At 41.8% G+C, this 16,413-nt stretch overlaps 1 long non-coding RNA gene across 1 annotated transcript; it reads right to left on the reverse strand.

Moving 5' to 3' along the window:
- Nucleotides 1-742: 742 nt before the first annotated feature.
- On the reverse strand, nucleotides 743-15,080 carry LOC123938157. Its single transcript, XR_006817681.1, has 3 exons — nucleotides 14,897-15,080; nucleotides 2,402-2,490; nucleotides 743-1,215 (listed from the first exon to the last, which is right to left on the reverse strand). It is a non-coding gene; the product is annotated as an uncharacterized LOC123938157 (long non-coding RNA).
- Between the last annotated feature and the right edge of the window lie 1,333 nt (nucleotides 15,081-16,413).

Raw genomic sequence — 16,413 nt, forward strand, 5'->3', positions numbered from 1 at the left:
CAGCATTTTTGGGACACTAAACTTTTAAAATCTAAGTACTGTCCATGCTATGAGGAAAAAAAAATATTGGTCAAATTATGATGAGTCAAAATGAAGTCTGAATTAACTACAATTGACTATAAAGTTGATTTCCTCCTTTGAGATAACTCGGGGTTTTTTTTTTTTATAAGAGCTAATAGGAAAAATATGTATATATGCATATATGTGTGCATGTATACATACACACATGTGCATATACACACCCATCCATGGGGTACGTATACCCATCCTACCAGAAATAAACATTATGCACCATATGTGTATGTCTTTGCAGTGCCTGCTACATAGTAGGGACTCAATGTATGTTGGTCACCAGGATTGTTTGTAAACCTGTTCTAAATAAATTTATGTTCAAATTCTTGAAGGCATTGTAATAAATATTTTAAAATGCCTCAAGTTCATTGGTTTGTGTAAATTCTGTTTGTATGTAATGTGTATTCGTGTGTAAGGTTGGCTTTATTTCATTAAAGAAAAATTGATTTAAACTGTTGATGTCTAGTTTGTAGGCAGTCTGCCAGACTTGAAATACAATAGAGCATAGAGACACATGCAGAGAGTGACTGTTCTGGAGTTATTAAAATCCTGGAAAATATGTCTTTACCTAGGCACTTAAGGAATATACCAGGTGCATTATTTAATCCTACTGCAAAAGGACTTAGGTATGAATTTCACTACTAAAAGCATATAATGCATTGCCTTTTATTTGAAGTGATCTGTTTGTAATAATATATTAACAGTTTCATTATTAGGCAATTTACTGCCATCAAGAAAAACATTAGGGAAAAAAGAGACATTGAGGGGGAAAGTTTAAGAATTGCATAGCTTTGAAGTATTTTATTCTTTATCTTGAACAAAGATGAGAGATCTTTAGGTCAGGCATTAGAAATTTCCTAAAATATTCCTATTATTTCAAGTGAACAACTAACTTATCCCAAGTTTTTAATCAACATTGAATTACAAATGAATAACATTTCCTTTTTCTTTTAGTCTGAAATCTTAAACATCTGCTTATCAGGATCACTATCCACAATCACCACATCTCACTTTCTTACTGCCTTACTGAAATGTTCACCTGCTTATACTCCCTCTGCACCACCCCCATCATCTACCTCCCCAGAAATTGCTGTTTGATGAAGGTCGTGGATTCCTCTAGGTGAAAATTCCTCGTAACTGAATCTGTAAAAACAAATAAATAAAATTTAGCATTTTTATCAAACAAAATGAGTTGGTGGGCACATGGGTTAACGCTACTGTCTAAGCACTAAAGACTGAAAAAATAAAGCGTAGAATCCTCCTAGATTACTGTTTAAAGATTTATAGATTGAGGACCTATATGCCTCTGAGTTAGATTATTTTGCATTTTATTTTTTAAGGTATAAACTCTCCAAAGGAAAATAAAAGACAATACCATATACCTAATTACTTTTTCTCCCCTCTTTTTGACCTTTGAGGAACCTTGCTGTGTATGAGTTTCAGATAGGGCTCTCAGTTTTCTGCTCTGCCTGGGACACAGAGAAATCTGTTATTTCCCTCTGAATTCCACACATGCAGAGATTGACTGTGTAGCTGAAAGGCCTAGATTTCTTTCTTTTTATCATTTCATTTATTTTTGCTCAAGTACCACCTAATCCCCTTGTGAGTGAAAATTTCTGATCCAGTTCATCTTCATGTACCTCCAAATAATTTTCCAAAGGCTTCTTTTCTTGTTTCTTTAACCACAACTAAACAAATGGGGTTTTTCCAATAAATGTTTACACCTTCTCTAGGTACTTAGATAATCAGGATTTATCAACTGAAGAAATACTGATAGTTTGTTGTGGTGGTTTTGTTTTTGTGGTTTTTAGTGGTTTCCCCCCCCCCCCTTTTCCTTTGCCTCAGTAAATTACTTAATATCATCCCCTGGAATAACCAGCTCTAAAAAAACCCTAGGACAGAGTGTCATGATTTGGCTTTCATACAGTTTTGAAAGAAAAACCATTAAAATTGCATTGATCTCACAAATATTGATCTAGTGCTTGATATCAAATATCAAATGAGATGCTGTCAGTTGCTGCTGATCATTGTGTCACTGAATTTTTGTCCTTTTCCTTCTTCATTGTCACATGGATTCAAGTTGCTGAGGCTAAGTAAGATTTTCATGATTAACACAATTAAGATAATTTTTTTTCTGTTTTTCATATTTCTGGTTTGACCAAGCACAGGTAATAGTTTGCCTGAAATTTTGTTACATACTTTCATACGTTTGTAGATACATAGATATACACACTTTTGTTTTTTAAAAACCATATATTTTATACACGGGTGTAACAGGATATAATTTTAGAATTGTGTGTGTGTGTATGTTTTACAAAGTGTGACTCACCTACTAAGTAGGTTATGTTTCCATTTAGTTCTTTATCCCCATTTTGAAATAATTTCTGTCTGCATCCTACTTTCTTCCTGGCCACCTGTCTTTTAAGAAATCAAATTTGTTTTAAGAACATGCAGTTTTTAGATTACGATTTTAGAACTTAGAATGAAATCTTAGCCATTTCAAATGTACACACACACACACACCACAATAGGTAAATCGCTCTTGTTATTCTTACTGACAAAAATATAACTGCAGCATTTGGCCAGTGTGGAGTTTGGAGATTTATTAAAATGAAATTGGGTCTATTCAGTTTTAATACTTTCTCAATAGATCCATGTTACCTAACAGGATAAGTCATGTTCTGCTTTTATATCCTATCAAATCTGAAAATAGCTAAGTGCCTTTGGATATGTTTAAAGTCTCAAATTACCCTTTTTCTTCCCTCCGTCCTCTCTACTTTGTTCGTCAAAAATTGATGATTACATTACTTAGAAATATGGAACATTTTAAGGAGAAGACCTCCCTATAATGACCAGTTAACGCTGCTGTCTGACTGAACAGTACGGACTGGGAGATAGAGCAGAGCACTCCTAGAGTGCTGTTTAAATTATACAACCACATGCGTGTTTTTCATATTCGAGGGAACTAAAAAATCTCCGGCCGCATGAGTTGTTGGTTTATCTTCCCCTTTTCACACCTGATCTTGGTTTGGGTACTGCGAAGGGAAGCCGCTTTCCTCCCAGCACCATGGACAGCGCCCAGCGCGCCCCCTTCCCTCTCCCCTCCGCCAGAACCCCGAAGTTCCGGCCCCAGCCTGATTCCTCTCTGCGACCACTCCTCGCCATAGGAAACTGGCTCTTGAAATCTTAGAATCTGAGCCCAAAGCGACAATGAGTTTAAAAAAGTATACAGTTTGGGGGTGGAGAATCTTGCTTGCTCCATGCCCGGTGTTAATCAGAGTGCCCCAGAGTTGACACACCATTTCCCTGCTCCCCGAATTTGCATCTACTTCATGATGGAAGCAGCGCCACTCTCAGTCATTTTGGTGGTAGAAGTCTCACCCCCACAACTATTCTTTGCCTAACTTTTCACCACCACCCTTCAGCGGGCCAGCTGCATACAGGCTCCAGTTTCAGAACTCTGTACTATGAGCACATTTTCTCGGGGCTAGTGATCTCAGACGCAGAGACCTGTGTTCCAGGAAATGTGCATCCAGACCCATGGGGCCCTTGGTCCCCACGGCTCTGCCTGCGGCTGATGCTGTCGGATCGGTCGTGTGCGCCCAGGTACTGGTTAATTACCGCCCCGGGGGAAGTGTCTGTGCAGCGGGGCGCCCGGCCCGCGGCGCGCTAAAGAGCCTGACAGCAAACTATTTGACAGCACTAAAAAGGGGGCGCGTCTGGCTCAGTACCCACCACTACCTCTTCTCCTACTTGCAGACCTCAACTCCAAGCTCCAAATGTCGGCGTGTCTTCCTGTTTGGCTTTTCTTTCTTTCTTTCTTACTTTTTTCTTTTTTTTTTTTTTTTTTACTGTCGCGTTAAGCAAAGTACAAGAACTGAAAATCACTTCCGTGTGGCGTCTTTTTCCTTGCATGGTCTCCCTAGCAACACTTAAGTCACCACTCCTAAGACAACACTAGTTTTTAAAGATTTCAAATTGCACCTTGTTTTATTGAAACTCATCTCACTTGTTGGGCTTTGAGTAAAATCTCTTCCCTCCCACTGGAATCCCATTCTAGTCATCTACTCTCTTGAACCGACTTTGAAGACGAAAATGATACGGTTAGAGCAGGTGAGAGGGCCAAAAGCAAACTTCTATTAAATATTGATCGTACAAATATGCTTTCAAACCAACTTAATCCATACTTTACCAGAAAGGGCCAACAAAGAAAAGTATTTAAAGTGGTTTTTCCCCTATAAAATAGCCTCGATAAACCGCTCTCAAAATTGCTTTTGTAGAGTAACACGGATTATAATACATTGCAAGATAAAATTATTCTCTACTTGGCATGCTATTACAGTGAAAATTTTCCTTCAATTCCTCAGTATAGTAGCAATGTAGCTTCAACACACTCTATTTTTCTATCCCTTAAAAACATACAAATATTTTATTAAATATTTCACAGGTTAACAATATAAGACTGTTTTCTCACACAGCGCTGCTTACACAAAGTTTTCCCCTCTTTTTTTAGTGTGCAAAATCACTGCTGGGTTCTCTCCAAAGATAATTTTCCCTCATAGTTTGGTCTTTCTTGCGGTCTCAAGAGTCGTTTTGTCCAGATACTAAGGTAAGTCTGTGTTACTAGAGAAACCCGGCCATGCTGTGAGCTATTTAAACTGCGGGTGCCGCCCTCCTACGAAAACTGGGGAGAACTTGGGTTGACAAAGTTTAGCAGCTGAAGTGCGCAGGGTAGCGAAGGGGACCTGTTGAATAATCGCGACCTGGAGACTTGCGGATTCTGGATCTGAACCCTCAAGTGAAATATCTCCATAATGTTTGCATATCTTTGGCTGATGTATTTTGGGGGAGCTCATTCCACAAACTGAGCTTCCATCTTTAGATAAATGAAATATTTCATTCTCACCTTCCTAAGGTTCAGGAGCAAGAAAAGAGAATCTGGTGCAGGGAAGGACGAGAGGCTTTCCTTTGTTGGTGCAGGGAAGTTGTGGAGATTTGGGGTGGGATATACAACACTGAACTCCTGGGTGTCTACCATTTGTTCCCTCAATCTGGGTGTTGGGGAATTTCCTTCCTTCACTGGGTATTTCCCTTTTGACTTGGGGGATGGGATAGCTAAGATCTCTATCAGGTATTTATTACTTTTTTTTTTAAAAATGTACTCGACACAGTTTCAGAATGGCTTTTCTGGGTTATTCTAAGTAAATCAGAAACTCCCAAACTTGGGTGGATATTTCAGTACCACAATGCTAGAGAACAATATGGAGAAAAGTAGTACAAGAAGCTCATCTCAACAATAAATGAATAAAAACTGCAATGATTAGGTCCCCCTAAAAGGAGCTTCTTCAACGATGTTTGTTTACCACCTGTATGTGTTCGATGACACGTTAAACTTTTACAGCACAGACAGCATCCCCCTACTTCTCTCCAAGCTTTTCTCTTAATTCCAGTCCTACTCTTCTGCAGGACTGCTGCTGTCCTGTCCATTTCACCCCTTTCAAAATCTTTTAAAATAAGTTTTCTTGTCTCCTATCCATTTGTCAATGTCAAATATACACTGCCTATTTAGTTAAAGAAAAGTGTGTATTTCATATGTTATAAAAGGACAGCCTTCTTTATTTGGTTTCTTGGAAATCAATAATCTCTTAAACACTTGCCAAGACCCCTTGGGGAAGGGAGAAATGTAAACAATAACTACCAAACTTCAACATGACAATATCGGTTAAAATCTGCAGGATGATCATTTGAATGCGGGGAGGTAGTAGGGAACGACTTCGGACTCCCGCGATTACACGGGAAGAGATCCGAGGTGCCTGATGGCTGTCTCCATCCTCTGCAACTTACCCAAGGAGCCAGATACTTTGAAAAGTCGGGAGTTACTTCTAAATTTCCTTACAAAACACCTTAGTGGCCAGACTGGTCTTCAAATAATTTAGCTGGGCAATGGCTGGATAACAACAGGGAGATTGCAAAAGACAGTTACCCCCAGTAAAAGAAATACCATTATTTAGTCTTTCCTGACATTATTAAAAGGTCTGATAACACGTCTTTATTTTGTCTCATGCTGTTAAAAAACAAAAAACAAAAAACACCTACTCCTCTGGCGAATGAAACTTCCAGGGAATTTGAAAATAAATCGTCAGTTTAATTTCTGCCTTTTAAAGTTAGTATGTATGCGAGGAAATAGAACATTAAAACAACTGAGTTACACGTTAGCTATCTAGCATTTTCACATTGGAAGAATACACCTCATTTCCAACCTAGCCAACTTTTAAAACTATATGTGTTCCCGGAAAATAAAACCTGATTGGATTAAATTTCCAGGAGATTCTAAATTAAGCTCTCGAGAAGATAAGAAAGTATATGAAATCTCCTGAGTAAACAGTTGGGAGGGATTTATAAGCATTTGAGGATCTGGTGATCCATTGGAAGCACAACTCACTCAAATTTGAATTTTCATGATCAACTTTCAACCCTGAGAAACAAGAGCCATTTGCTTAACTTAATCTGGAACATATGTTTGCAGCAGTAGCAGGTTTTTGGTGTGTGGCTGGGGCTGATCAAGTTGTAAATTTTCCGCTTTAGGTTTTCAGCGCCTGCTAGTTTCAGCCTAACACCTAGAGAGAGACTTTGCGGGGTTCTTCACCAAAGCAGCCAAGGTTTGATAAAAGGTTTCCAAACCACACAGCTCAGAGTGTTATTGATTTTCCCAAAGGTGGAACATTTCCATACAAGTTAGTTCTCTAAATCCTAACAGCAAGTAACAAGTTAAACTCTCTTTTGTTCAAGTGTTTGCAAGATGTCTATATAGAGGATTGGGGTTTTTCTTTTTTTTCTTTTTCTTTTTTTTTTTCCATTTGCCTTCCTCACCTGCATCCTTGTCTTTAAGGGACACACACTAGTGTGAGAGCGGTGAGTGCTGTGAAAGTGACATCTTCATTCGACAAAACAATATGCAATCCTTTGTGGCTCATCTTAATTTTTTCCCATCAGAAACTTAGAACTATTGATTTTTCTCTCTCTTTGTGCTTCAACACAAAGGAGTTTTGAAAAGTGTTTTGAATATCTGAGAAGATTCACTAGTGTTTGAAATAAATACACATTAGAATCCATAAATCACCCTTCCTGTGAAACAAGCTTTGGGTAGGTTTTTATTACCAATATTAAAACACATCTTCTGTGGGTATGAATCTCGGTATTTGGGTTTTAAACAAATTCTGATACTTCTAAAATCAATTAATGGTATACCACAAAGGATAAATGAAAGTAATAAGTTCCCTAAGATCAGCTTAATTCATCTTGCAATGGCAATGGGGGTAGTAATGGGAAAGTGAGAGGTGGACTCTAGTGGTCAACCTCAAGGATTGTAAATATCCATCCGGACCTGTTGATTTATCTTCTTCCTGAAAACCTCAGTCAGATTACTGGAGGAAAAGTTACTCAAGTGCTTTCTGAAATGCATCACAAAGAGTAATTGAGCCATAAATATGCCCTAAATTCAGGTGCAGTTTCACTGGATTTTATTATTACACAGATTAAGATGGGTAACTCCCACCTGAACGCTACTTTAATCAAAAAGTGAGCAAGGGTGTCAAAAACAAGGGCAATAATAACATTGCTGGCACTGTGCTAATAAAATACACACAACTAGTTGAGAACAACGGTGCTAAGAAGCCGCTTTAATTCTGAAATGGAATGTCCTGAGACACCGAGCGCCATCTAGCAAGCAAAGTTAGAATCAAAGAGCGCCTGAGTCAAGCACAGAGCACAGAGACCAGGGAATTGCGAGGCAAAGAGGGACTTGGAGATGTACTTGCTGTAACTTAACCAATGGGCCCAGTGTCACCTGAGCCCAGCTCTACCTGCTGTCTTCGACTCTTCGCCCCACCAGCCAGTTCAAACAACCTACTGAGGTGAGACAGACCCTTTCTGCCTCAAGCTAAGGCTAAAGGACAGCTCCTCACAGGGTTGCTTATTGTCTTTAATTAGAACAAGCGGCCTTTCCATTCCCACTCCCCCCCCCCCCCCCGTTCCCAAACCAGCCCAGTGTCTAACTAATTCTGCACCTTCCTATCCAGATGGGGACAAAGAGCAGTGCCTGAAGGGCTCACCTTGGGCTAACACGACTCCCAGGGCTTCAGAGCAGAGGAAAGCACATCGCTGGGAAAACCTAGCAGGATTTGAGAAGTCATTCTGAGTTTACAAGGCTTGCCCAGACGTCTCCTGACAGGCAATCCAAGCTATCTCTGAGTGGCATAAGACACAGATTTACTTAACATGCCATGGATGGACATTGGAGCTGAATGCTGCCTTCTAAATATAAATAGTATAACTTCAGTCTTCCCCAGGCAACCGGGTCTTCGATAGTTCCTTTGGCTGAAGAAAAGTCAAAGGTAGCTAGGATGCTGCCAAACATGCCTGTTAGTTTGTAGCTCGAGGGGAAAGATAGCACTTTTTCCATTTTTTAGGGGTTAAATGATGTTACCTAATTATATGAAAATTCCGTGAAACTGGGCTAACAAGATGAACCTTCTGAGATTGTGATATGAAGAAAGTAAAGAATAAGGAAGAATCTACTGGGTTCTGTATGGCAAGAACCCCATATTTTTCTTTTAAGTCAGTCGATCTGAAATCAAAAGATCAAGAGGGCTCATCTCAGTAATACGTCTGCTTTCTAAAGTACTTCTGTTGAGCCTTTCCTGAATTTTACTTGAAGATTGGGAGTGGAGGGACAGAAATCCAACGTACATGTGTGCTAGCCTTAAACTCTCCTAATTTCCTGCTATTGATGATTACCCTTGTAATAACTCATTGATTTACACTGTTCTTAGAATATGGAGCAGGAGCTTAGGTTTCCTATTGTTCTGGTCCCTGCCCCAACCCCACACATACAATTTTTCCCAGTGAAGTGTTTTCTAAAAAACAACCACCAACAACAACCAACCACAAAAGAAAGAAAGATAGATAGAAAGAAATCTTAGAAAATGACTATCACAATATTCCAGTTGAGTTTTAAATGCTACTCCACTCCCAGGTTTACTTCTCAATTAAAACAGGCATAATAGATATGAAATAACACATCTCTTTATTTTTCTACTATGCTATTTACTGTGCAAAACAGCCATATTGAGAATAAAGGAACCATGTGATAAGAATATGTTCAATGTGCTCATTAAAATATCTCCACAGGTTATCATATTTACAGGGGAAAAAAAATCAGACGAAAATCATAACCCGTCCTCCAACAAACCTAAGCCAATAAAGAAAGGATCTGAGAGCTTAATCCACAATTTCCAAAACATCTAAAATCATTTCCATGAAAACTTCGATGCCTCCTGATGCCTGAAAACATATGTAAGGATCTCAGGATGGCAAGTGGATACAATTCACACTGCCTCTTCTTCCTCTATGAAGTTCAGAGAAGTTCCCAGGCCAGTCTTGCCTCAGCTCACAATAAAAATTTAACTTTTTTTTTTTTTGGTGTCTTGTTAAATAGCACATTTCTCCCATCAAGATCTTCTTAAACACTGAACCTTCTCCTAGACAGGGTACCCAGCTGTTTAATTTAACATTGATTTATTGCTTTTAAAAGTAAATTTACACACATGCCAGCAGCGCTCCGTTTTGTTTCCCCAGACTCTGAGATTTATTTTCTACTTAGCGCTTGTCTGACAAAACAATGTCCTTTAACTTTATTACACATCGATGAGGAAATCTGTCTTATTTTTGCTTGGATTTATTGCTGTGTTGCTTGTGGGGACTTTTGTGATCCAGAAAGGCTGAGGTCCAAAAATAAATAGAAAATTAAACAGAGCTGATCACAAAATAATAGTCAAAACCTAGAATATGGCCCAGCATCTACCAACCTGCTGAGGGTTGCCGGGACCAGGGGGAAGAAGCTCCCTTAGTGAGTACAGTTACTCAGGAAGAAAACAAATTACTTAAATGGGCAGGTAGCATTTGAAAGTGAAGTAGCCAAATCTGAGTTCTATAAAATCTCCAAGTTCTTGGTTCAAATGTATTTGGAATGATAGGGCCGGGAGGTGCCTCTGCATGACCTCCCACCCATGGCCGCCTTACCTCCGTGAAGAACTCCCAATTACCACAAGTTCGTGATGACTGAGCCCAAGGGAATTAAGATGGACTTTGAAGCAGCTTTTACGGTACACTTCATCTACATTTGGGTTTTCTTTAGTTCTCATTAAAAGGGCCACTTTCTTCTTTTCATTGATATACTGTCTTTGTGTCCTTCATTTCGCACTCTTTTAAAAAGTTCTCTCATCAGATCAAGTGCAAAAAGGAGGGATGACATAATAACCATCATAAGCATGATAACAACAACAAACAACTGGTACTGAGGGTTTAAAGCTTTTTAAAAAGAAAGTTTTCTCCTCTCTGAGGCATGGCCCTTCAACAATTAAAAAAAAAAAGCGAGCGTTGAGAATGGACATAATAAAAGTGTTTCTAAGATTCAATTATAAATACAGGCAGGCTTCAAAAATCCGTGCATGTGAATGATGAGCTGTCCTCTCCCAACCTGATTTTTTGCAGAGGCATCTAATAATCACCTTCGAGGTGTTCAAACAAGGACACTATCCCTTTTCCAGTGAGAAGTAAGGATGTGACAGGTTTTGCTACTGGGGTGAGGGAGAACTTTGCAAGGTATTTTCTCTCTTTCCCTCACGAATACACCATCTTTGACTGAAGACCTCTGCCTGAGAGCGTGACTCTTCTGCTGTCTCAGCCAGTCTGGTCAGTGAGTCCACAAAAACATGTTAAAATGTTTCAGCAATTTTTCCCAACCCCAAAAGATGTTTAAAAGTTAACAGAACATTCTTTCTCCTGAAGCGCATCAAGACCCGTTTGCACACTCACTTCCTACCTAAAAAGAGAAAGGAAGAAAGAAAAGGAAAAGGAAAAGGAAGAAAAAGAGGGGAAAAAAGAAAGATCTCCGTTTTAAAAAGGGGTGGAGTGGGAGTAACTGCGAAACCTTGAAAATTCTCCTATTCATATTAGTTTTTTTTTTTCTTTCTTTCTTCCTTTTTCTTTTTTTTCTCTCCCTTTCCTTGTTTGCCCTTTGAAAAGGAGTCCTGTCACTCAGAAAGGAGCTGTTTCTTCAACCTCCTCCCCATTCACCCACCAGCCGGCCCCCCTCAGCCTCACAGCCTGGCCCCGGCCCACCCCGCGGCCCTCCCCGCACACACAGTTCCTTCCAAGTGCTTTTCAAGTAAGAGCCGGAGATGAGAGGTGCGGCTTCTCCAACGCAGAGCCAGACAAGTACTTCTCTTCCCGGCAGAGCGCGGCCCGGGCGCAGCCAGCCCGAGGTGGCCGCTGCTTTTTATGTCAAGAAGCCACCAGGCACCCCCAGCTGGCCGCCCCTCCCCGCGGCGGGTCCGCAACGCGGCGCTCGAGCCGTCACGTGCCCGCGCTCCGCGCCCCACGGAGCCCTTTGTTAGCCCCGCGGGTCCACGCGCGGCCGCGGCGGCTGCGGGGTGCCGCTGCGCGGAGGCTACGAGCTGCCCGCGGGGCCGGCCTGGCTTTGCCTCGGCTCGCCCGGACAGCCCCGAAACACCTTGGGCGGACGCCCCGAGCGCTTGGCACATGGAGATTCCCAGCGCTTTGGGGGAAACGGATCCGGGCCACCCCCTATGTTTCAAACCAAAGGCACAAAGGGGGGGTGAGAGGCCCAAGCAGAGCGCGCCTCCGCACAGGGGAGTCACCACTGGGCTGACTTCCCTCCTCCTTTCCATTACGCCTCACCAGTTTCTCGTCTTTTTTCCCTCTTATCCTCTGCCACGCTCACAGGCTCGGTGGGTGGGAGTGTGTGTGTGTGTGTGTGTGTGTGTGTGTGTGTAAATGTGTGTGTGCGTGTGTGCAGTTAGGTGGAAATTTCATAAGAATATGTTCTACACTTATAAACTTGCCAGGATGGGGGAGTATGCTCTCCAGTAAATGCGCTGGTGGGAGAGTTTAAGCGACTTATTTGGGAGGAAATAGGGGGTCAGATTTGGTCTAAGTGGAACATCTGCAAAACATTCAAGCAGCTTATTCAACAAAGAATCTAGCCATTTATTGTAGAAATAATAAAAAGCCACTAATGATTATGGTTCCCACCCCTTCCCCCAAAAGGCCAAATCCTAATGAAATAATTCAAAGGTAGGCCTCATTTCCTAATAGTGGAATTAAACAACAACAAAAAAGAGCCCAACTAAACTTTCCAGCTCTGCTTTCTTAAGGGCCTGGGAACCTTGCTGAGAAATTAGGTAAATAAAAGGCGGGCTGGGATTTCTGTTGAGCTCAGGCTGCACTGCCCCGACTTGCACATAGTTGTGCTTTGATACACAATTAAATTACAGTAAATTCCTCCTTAAATAATAAAATTTGGAAGACTCTTCAGGATTCGAAGATGTCTGGGGTTAAGTAGCTTTTAAACCGTCAGTTTTCAAATGGTTTGTGCAATGAATAGCTACCTTTAAATCCTAAAACCATTATAAATATGCTATACATCTGGGTGCCAGTTTATCTCTCCATATTTCTTTTTAAAATGAGGGAAGCATTCATAAAAAGCTACTTGGCACACTTTATTTTAGGAAAGCAGATGTTAATTTTTTCACGTATCATTTTATGACCAAGTACATGTGTAACATTGGAAAGCATCCAGAACGCCTCTATTATTTGCTAAATGACTGTTAGTTGAGGCATATTATTCTCAGCCTAACCATGGTATAGGTTATATCAATAAAGTAAACATCTGTGATTTTTTTTTTTTTTAACCAGGGGAAGGGGGTATAAAGAGTTACTATAAACGAGGGGGGAAAAAGAGTTTGGGCAGAAGAGCACACCTGCGTTGTAGCAAATAGGATATTTATATTGTTCGGTGCAAAACAAAGTCCCTCAGTCGGGCACTCGGGGATATTTACATGGCGGGAGATAAAGTTGAAAGCCTTTCCTGGCGTGCCAAATGGGATTCTCCCTGTGGCCTTCTGCGTCGCAAGATAACAGGTACTGAGCGCTCCTGGCGGCGTCGGGCCTTTGCCCGCCGCACTCCCCTCCCCCGCAAGCCAGCCCCAGGCCCAGCCCGGGTTGAGCCAGGCGCTCAGGCTCTAGGAATCCCCAGGCACGGCTGAAATTTCAGCGGGGTTCCCAGCCTAGAAATATGCTCGGGAAGCGTCCTCATTTGCCCTGCGTCGCTCGAGGACGCCGGCGCCCAGGATGAGCCAGTGGCGTGATAATTAATGGAATACAATATTTATGGTCCGATGTATTGACTCTGAGGCAAGCGCGCCGTGTAGACAGTCCGTGGGGGTCTGACAAACAGGAGGTGAGTGAACAAACGTAATGACCAGAGTATTTATGTCTATCCGGTTTACTCACTTAAACCTGAGGTATGGAACATCATGATAAATATTAATATCCACCTAGACAGCTCCACCGTCCTCCTAAGCTCTCCCTTCCTGAATGCTGCCCTTTACAAAAAGGCCAGAGAGGAGGTTTTTAACATAAAATGCTGCAAATATGAAAAATAGGTCACCAATAAAATTGGTCTCAGCATGGAGCGTAATTGCAACAAAGTGCCGCCGAGTAAAATCGAGGAGTGAGCTGGCTGGGGCGGCACAGTCGCGAACCATCTGGTGTGTATTAAAAGTGGTGCTGTAAATATTGCTGAGAGCTAATGCATTATCGGCTTCTATAAGTGCACAGGGCCTGCAAGCTTTCCATATGTTAGAATATGTAGATTGGGCGAGCGTCGAGAAAGGTGTCCTATCAATTATAGGCTTCTAAAGCATGGCTTTGCCCCCTCTTTGTGGGATTTTGGTCCAAAAGTGTAGAATATTCATTCTGAATTTCTCCTTCCCACCCCCTCCCTTTCCCTCTTCTCTCAGCTCGCTCTTTCTCTTTTTCTCCAGCTCTTTCTCCCAGCTCCCTCCTTCCATCCCCTCCTCCCCCCTCCCTTCTCTCCAAGGGGATAGGACAGGCTTTGCTGACGTCACTTCACATCAGTAAAAGAGAGTAACTGTTTCAGAGAGAGGGAGGAAAAAATTCATCTGTTTTTCATCAGTGCTAAAGTTTTGCCTTTTTAATAGAAATGAGCTGCCCAGCCTGAGTACTCCTTCTGTTTTGAAGCTTTTGGGGTGGGAGGGGGGGGTGGTCAAAGAGATTGGGAGGTGCTCTTCATCCTGTGAGCTGAATCATCCTAGAAGTGGCTCTAATGCCAGAATCAGTTCAAATAGATGAAACTAATTAAAATAAGATGTAAAGATGATGTCTTCTAGAAGCTGCACATCCACACCTACTAGGCAACTTTTGCCAAGGAAGCTGGAGGGCTTCTGGTTCCAAGGCACTTCTGCTCTGAGTCCTGGAACTTCTTCCCTACTCTCCCGTTCCTCTCTTCATAATTCCACCCCCCACACACCGAAACCGCCACACACAGCACAGCTAATAATTTTCCTGCTGTCACATTACTTTTCTAGGGAAATCAGAGTCCTCCTTCTCCTGACAATACCCCACATTTAAGAGTTTACTCTAAGTACCCCCCTCCTCTCCTCTAAGGTCCCCCCTCCCATGTCCCTCAGCTCCAGGTCTGTACGCAAATCTAGCACTCGGAAAGCGCTTCACATTGTCCCACAGAGATCATTTTCTGTCTCCCAAAACTGTCCTCCCCTCTTTCATTCTCCCTGTTCCGTGTCATCCTCCCCTTCCCCTTCTTTCCTGCCCACCTCGCCCTCTGGTGCACACACAGGACAAACCGCCAGCACTTCCAGTGTGGATAAACCTGCTGCGAGTGACAACCCAAGTTCAATCAGCAAATAAATAAAACTCTTACTTTTCTTTTTTGGCTGCCGGCTGCATTCCCCCTCTGGCGTTGCCTCCTTTAATTATAGGAGCTATATTTCTTCCCTGGGAGACATTCGAGGGGATTTTTAGTTGGAAACTCGTTTCTGCTGAGTTATTTTGGAGCCAGGACCAGTGAGTGAGTGGCCCGTACCCACAGGCTTTGAGTGAAGTGCAGATTGAGACATATCGAGTTCCCTCTAAAAGGATCATTTCATGTGGGAGGTTGGACACAAAGTTTGCACTCGTGACTGGCATTCCAGTGAGAGACATGCATATTTTAAAACAACAAAGCAAGCAAGAAAGAAGGCTTAGGGGAGGGGGGGGGACTTGGAAAGAAGTTACTAAGTGACAAACATCTGTCAACATGGGATAATTTGTACACTCCGATGTAAAACTATCTGCCTCATTTGATGGAGTTCAAGGCGCAGGATCTAGGAGAACAGTAGATAAGTATTTATCCTTGTGAGAGGTACTTAACTGAGACACTTTTCCCAAAATAGGTGTAAGGTGATTAAAACTGTACGAATGAGTATAATCTTAAAATGTTTCTTAGAATAGCGGAGGCCTCTACAATTGCTCATTTCTAACAGTTCACACAAAATTAGACCCCATTTCATTTTGAAAGATGTACTTTACTTCAACAGTGGACTGATGAAGTAATAAACAGAACACTTATTATAGAAAATCAAATAATTTTGTCATAACAAAAACAAAACCAAGCAGAAAAGAGAAGAGAAACAGAAATCTCAAACCACCCCTGGTTGCTATGTTCTAGAAATCTTTAAAAGTACCAGCTTTACATGTGTATGTGAGCCAAACACATAAACATCCACCTCTCTGCATGTCAACAAGGAGAAATGGCAAAATATTTTCAGAGAATTTTCTCTCTTATTTAAGCTTGGAGTTTCAATAAACATACTACACTTTAAGAGAAGAAAGAAAAAAAAAAACCAACTTCCTTCTTTAGGAGGGAAGTTTTTAAAAGCAGAGTGAAGGATCAGGCAAGATCCTGAAACGTCTCTTTCTACCCTGAATCTCCATCAACCACATGGAAGTTCAGGCTCCAGCTTCCACCGAGAAATCTTTTTCTCTTCCAGATCTGAAGACAAAAGGAGAGGAGGCCTGGTGGTGAGCGGGATATCTCTGTTAGTTGTCAGCGCAGGTCCATGGGTTAGGAATGCTAATGAGCCTCTTGGCCAGCTGAAGACTTGGTTCTCTCTCGCACACCCTGACGCTCACACACACTCGGGCTCCTGCGTGCCGACTGACAAGCACACAGACAGAGCCTTGTGCTCTATCCTGTCTCTCTCCTTTTTCCTCTGAGCCCAGAGATCGATCGCTGACCCCACTGTTGGGCCAACGCTTTATTTATCTGGCTGCGCCATGATATTATCAGCCTTAAACGTTATATACAGCAAATGTCCTCCTAAATCAACACAATAGGATAGCTTTCAGAGCCCAGCCTGGTCTGTCTTAAAGAATTCCCTGGCTATCTCTCTTCTTGTT

The sequence above is a fragment of the Meles meles genome, chromosome 3 (assembly GCF_922984935.1).
Source record: "Meles meles chromosome 3, mMelMel3.1 paternal haplotype, whole genome shotgun sequence".
Classification (NCBI taxonomy): Eukaryota; Metazoa; Chordata; class Mammalia; order Carnivora; family Mustelidae; genus Meles; species Meles meles.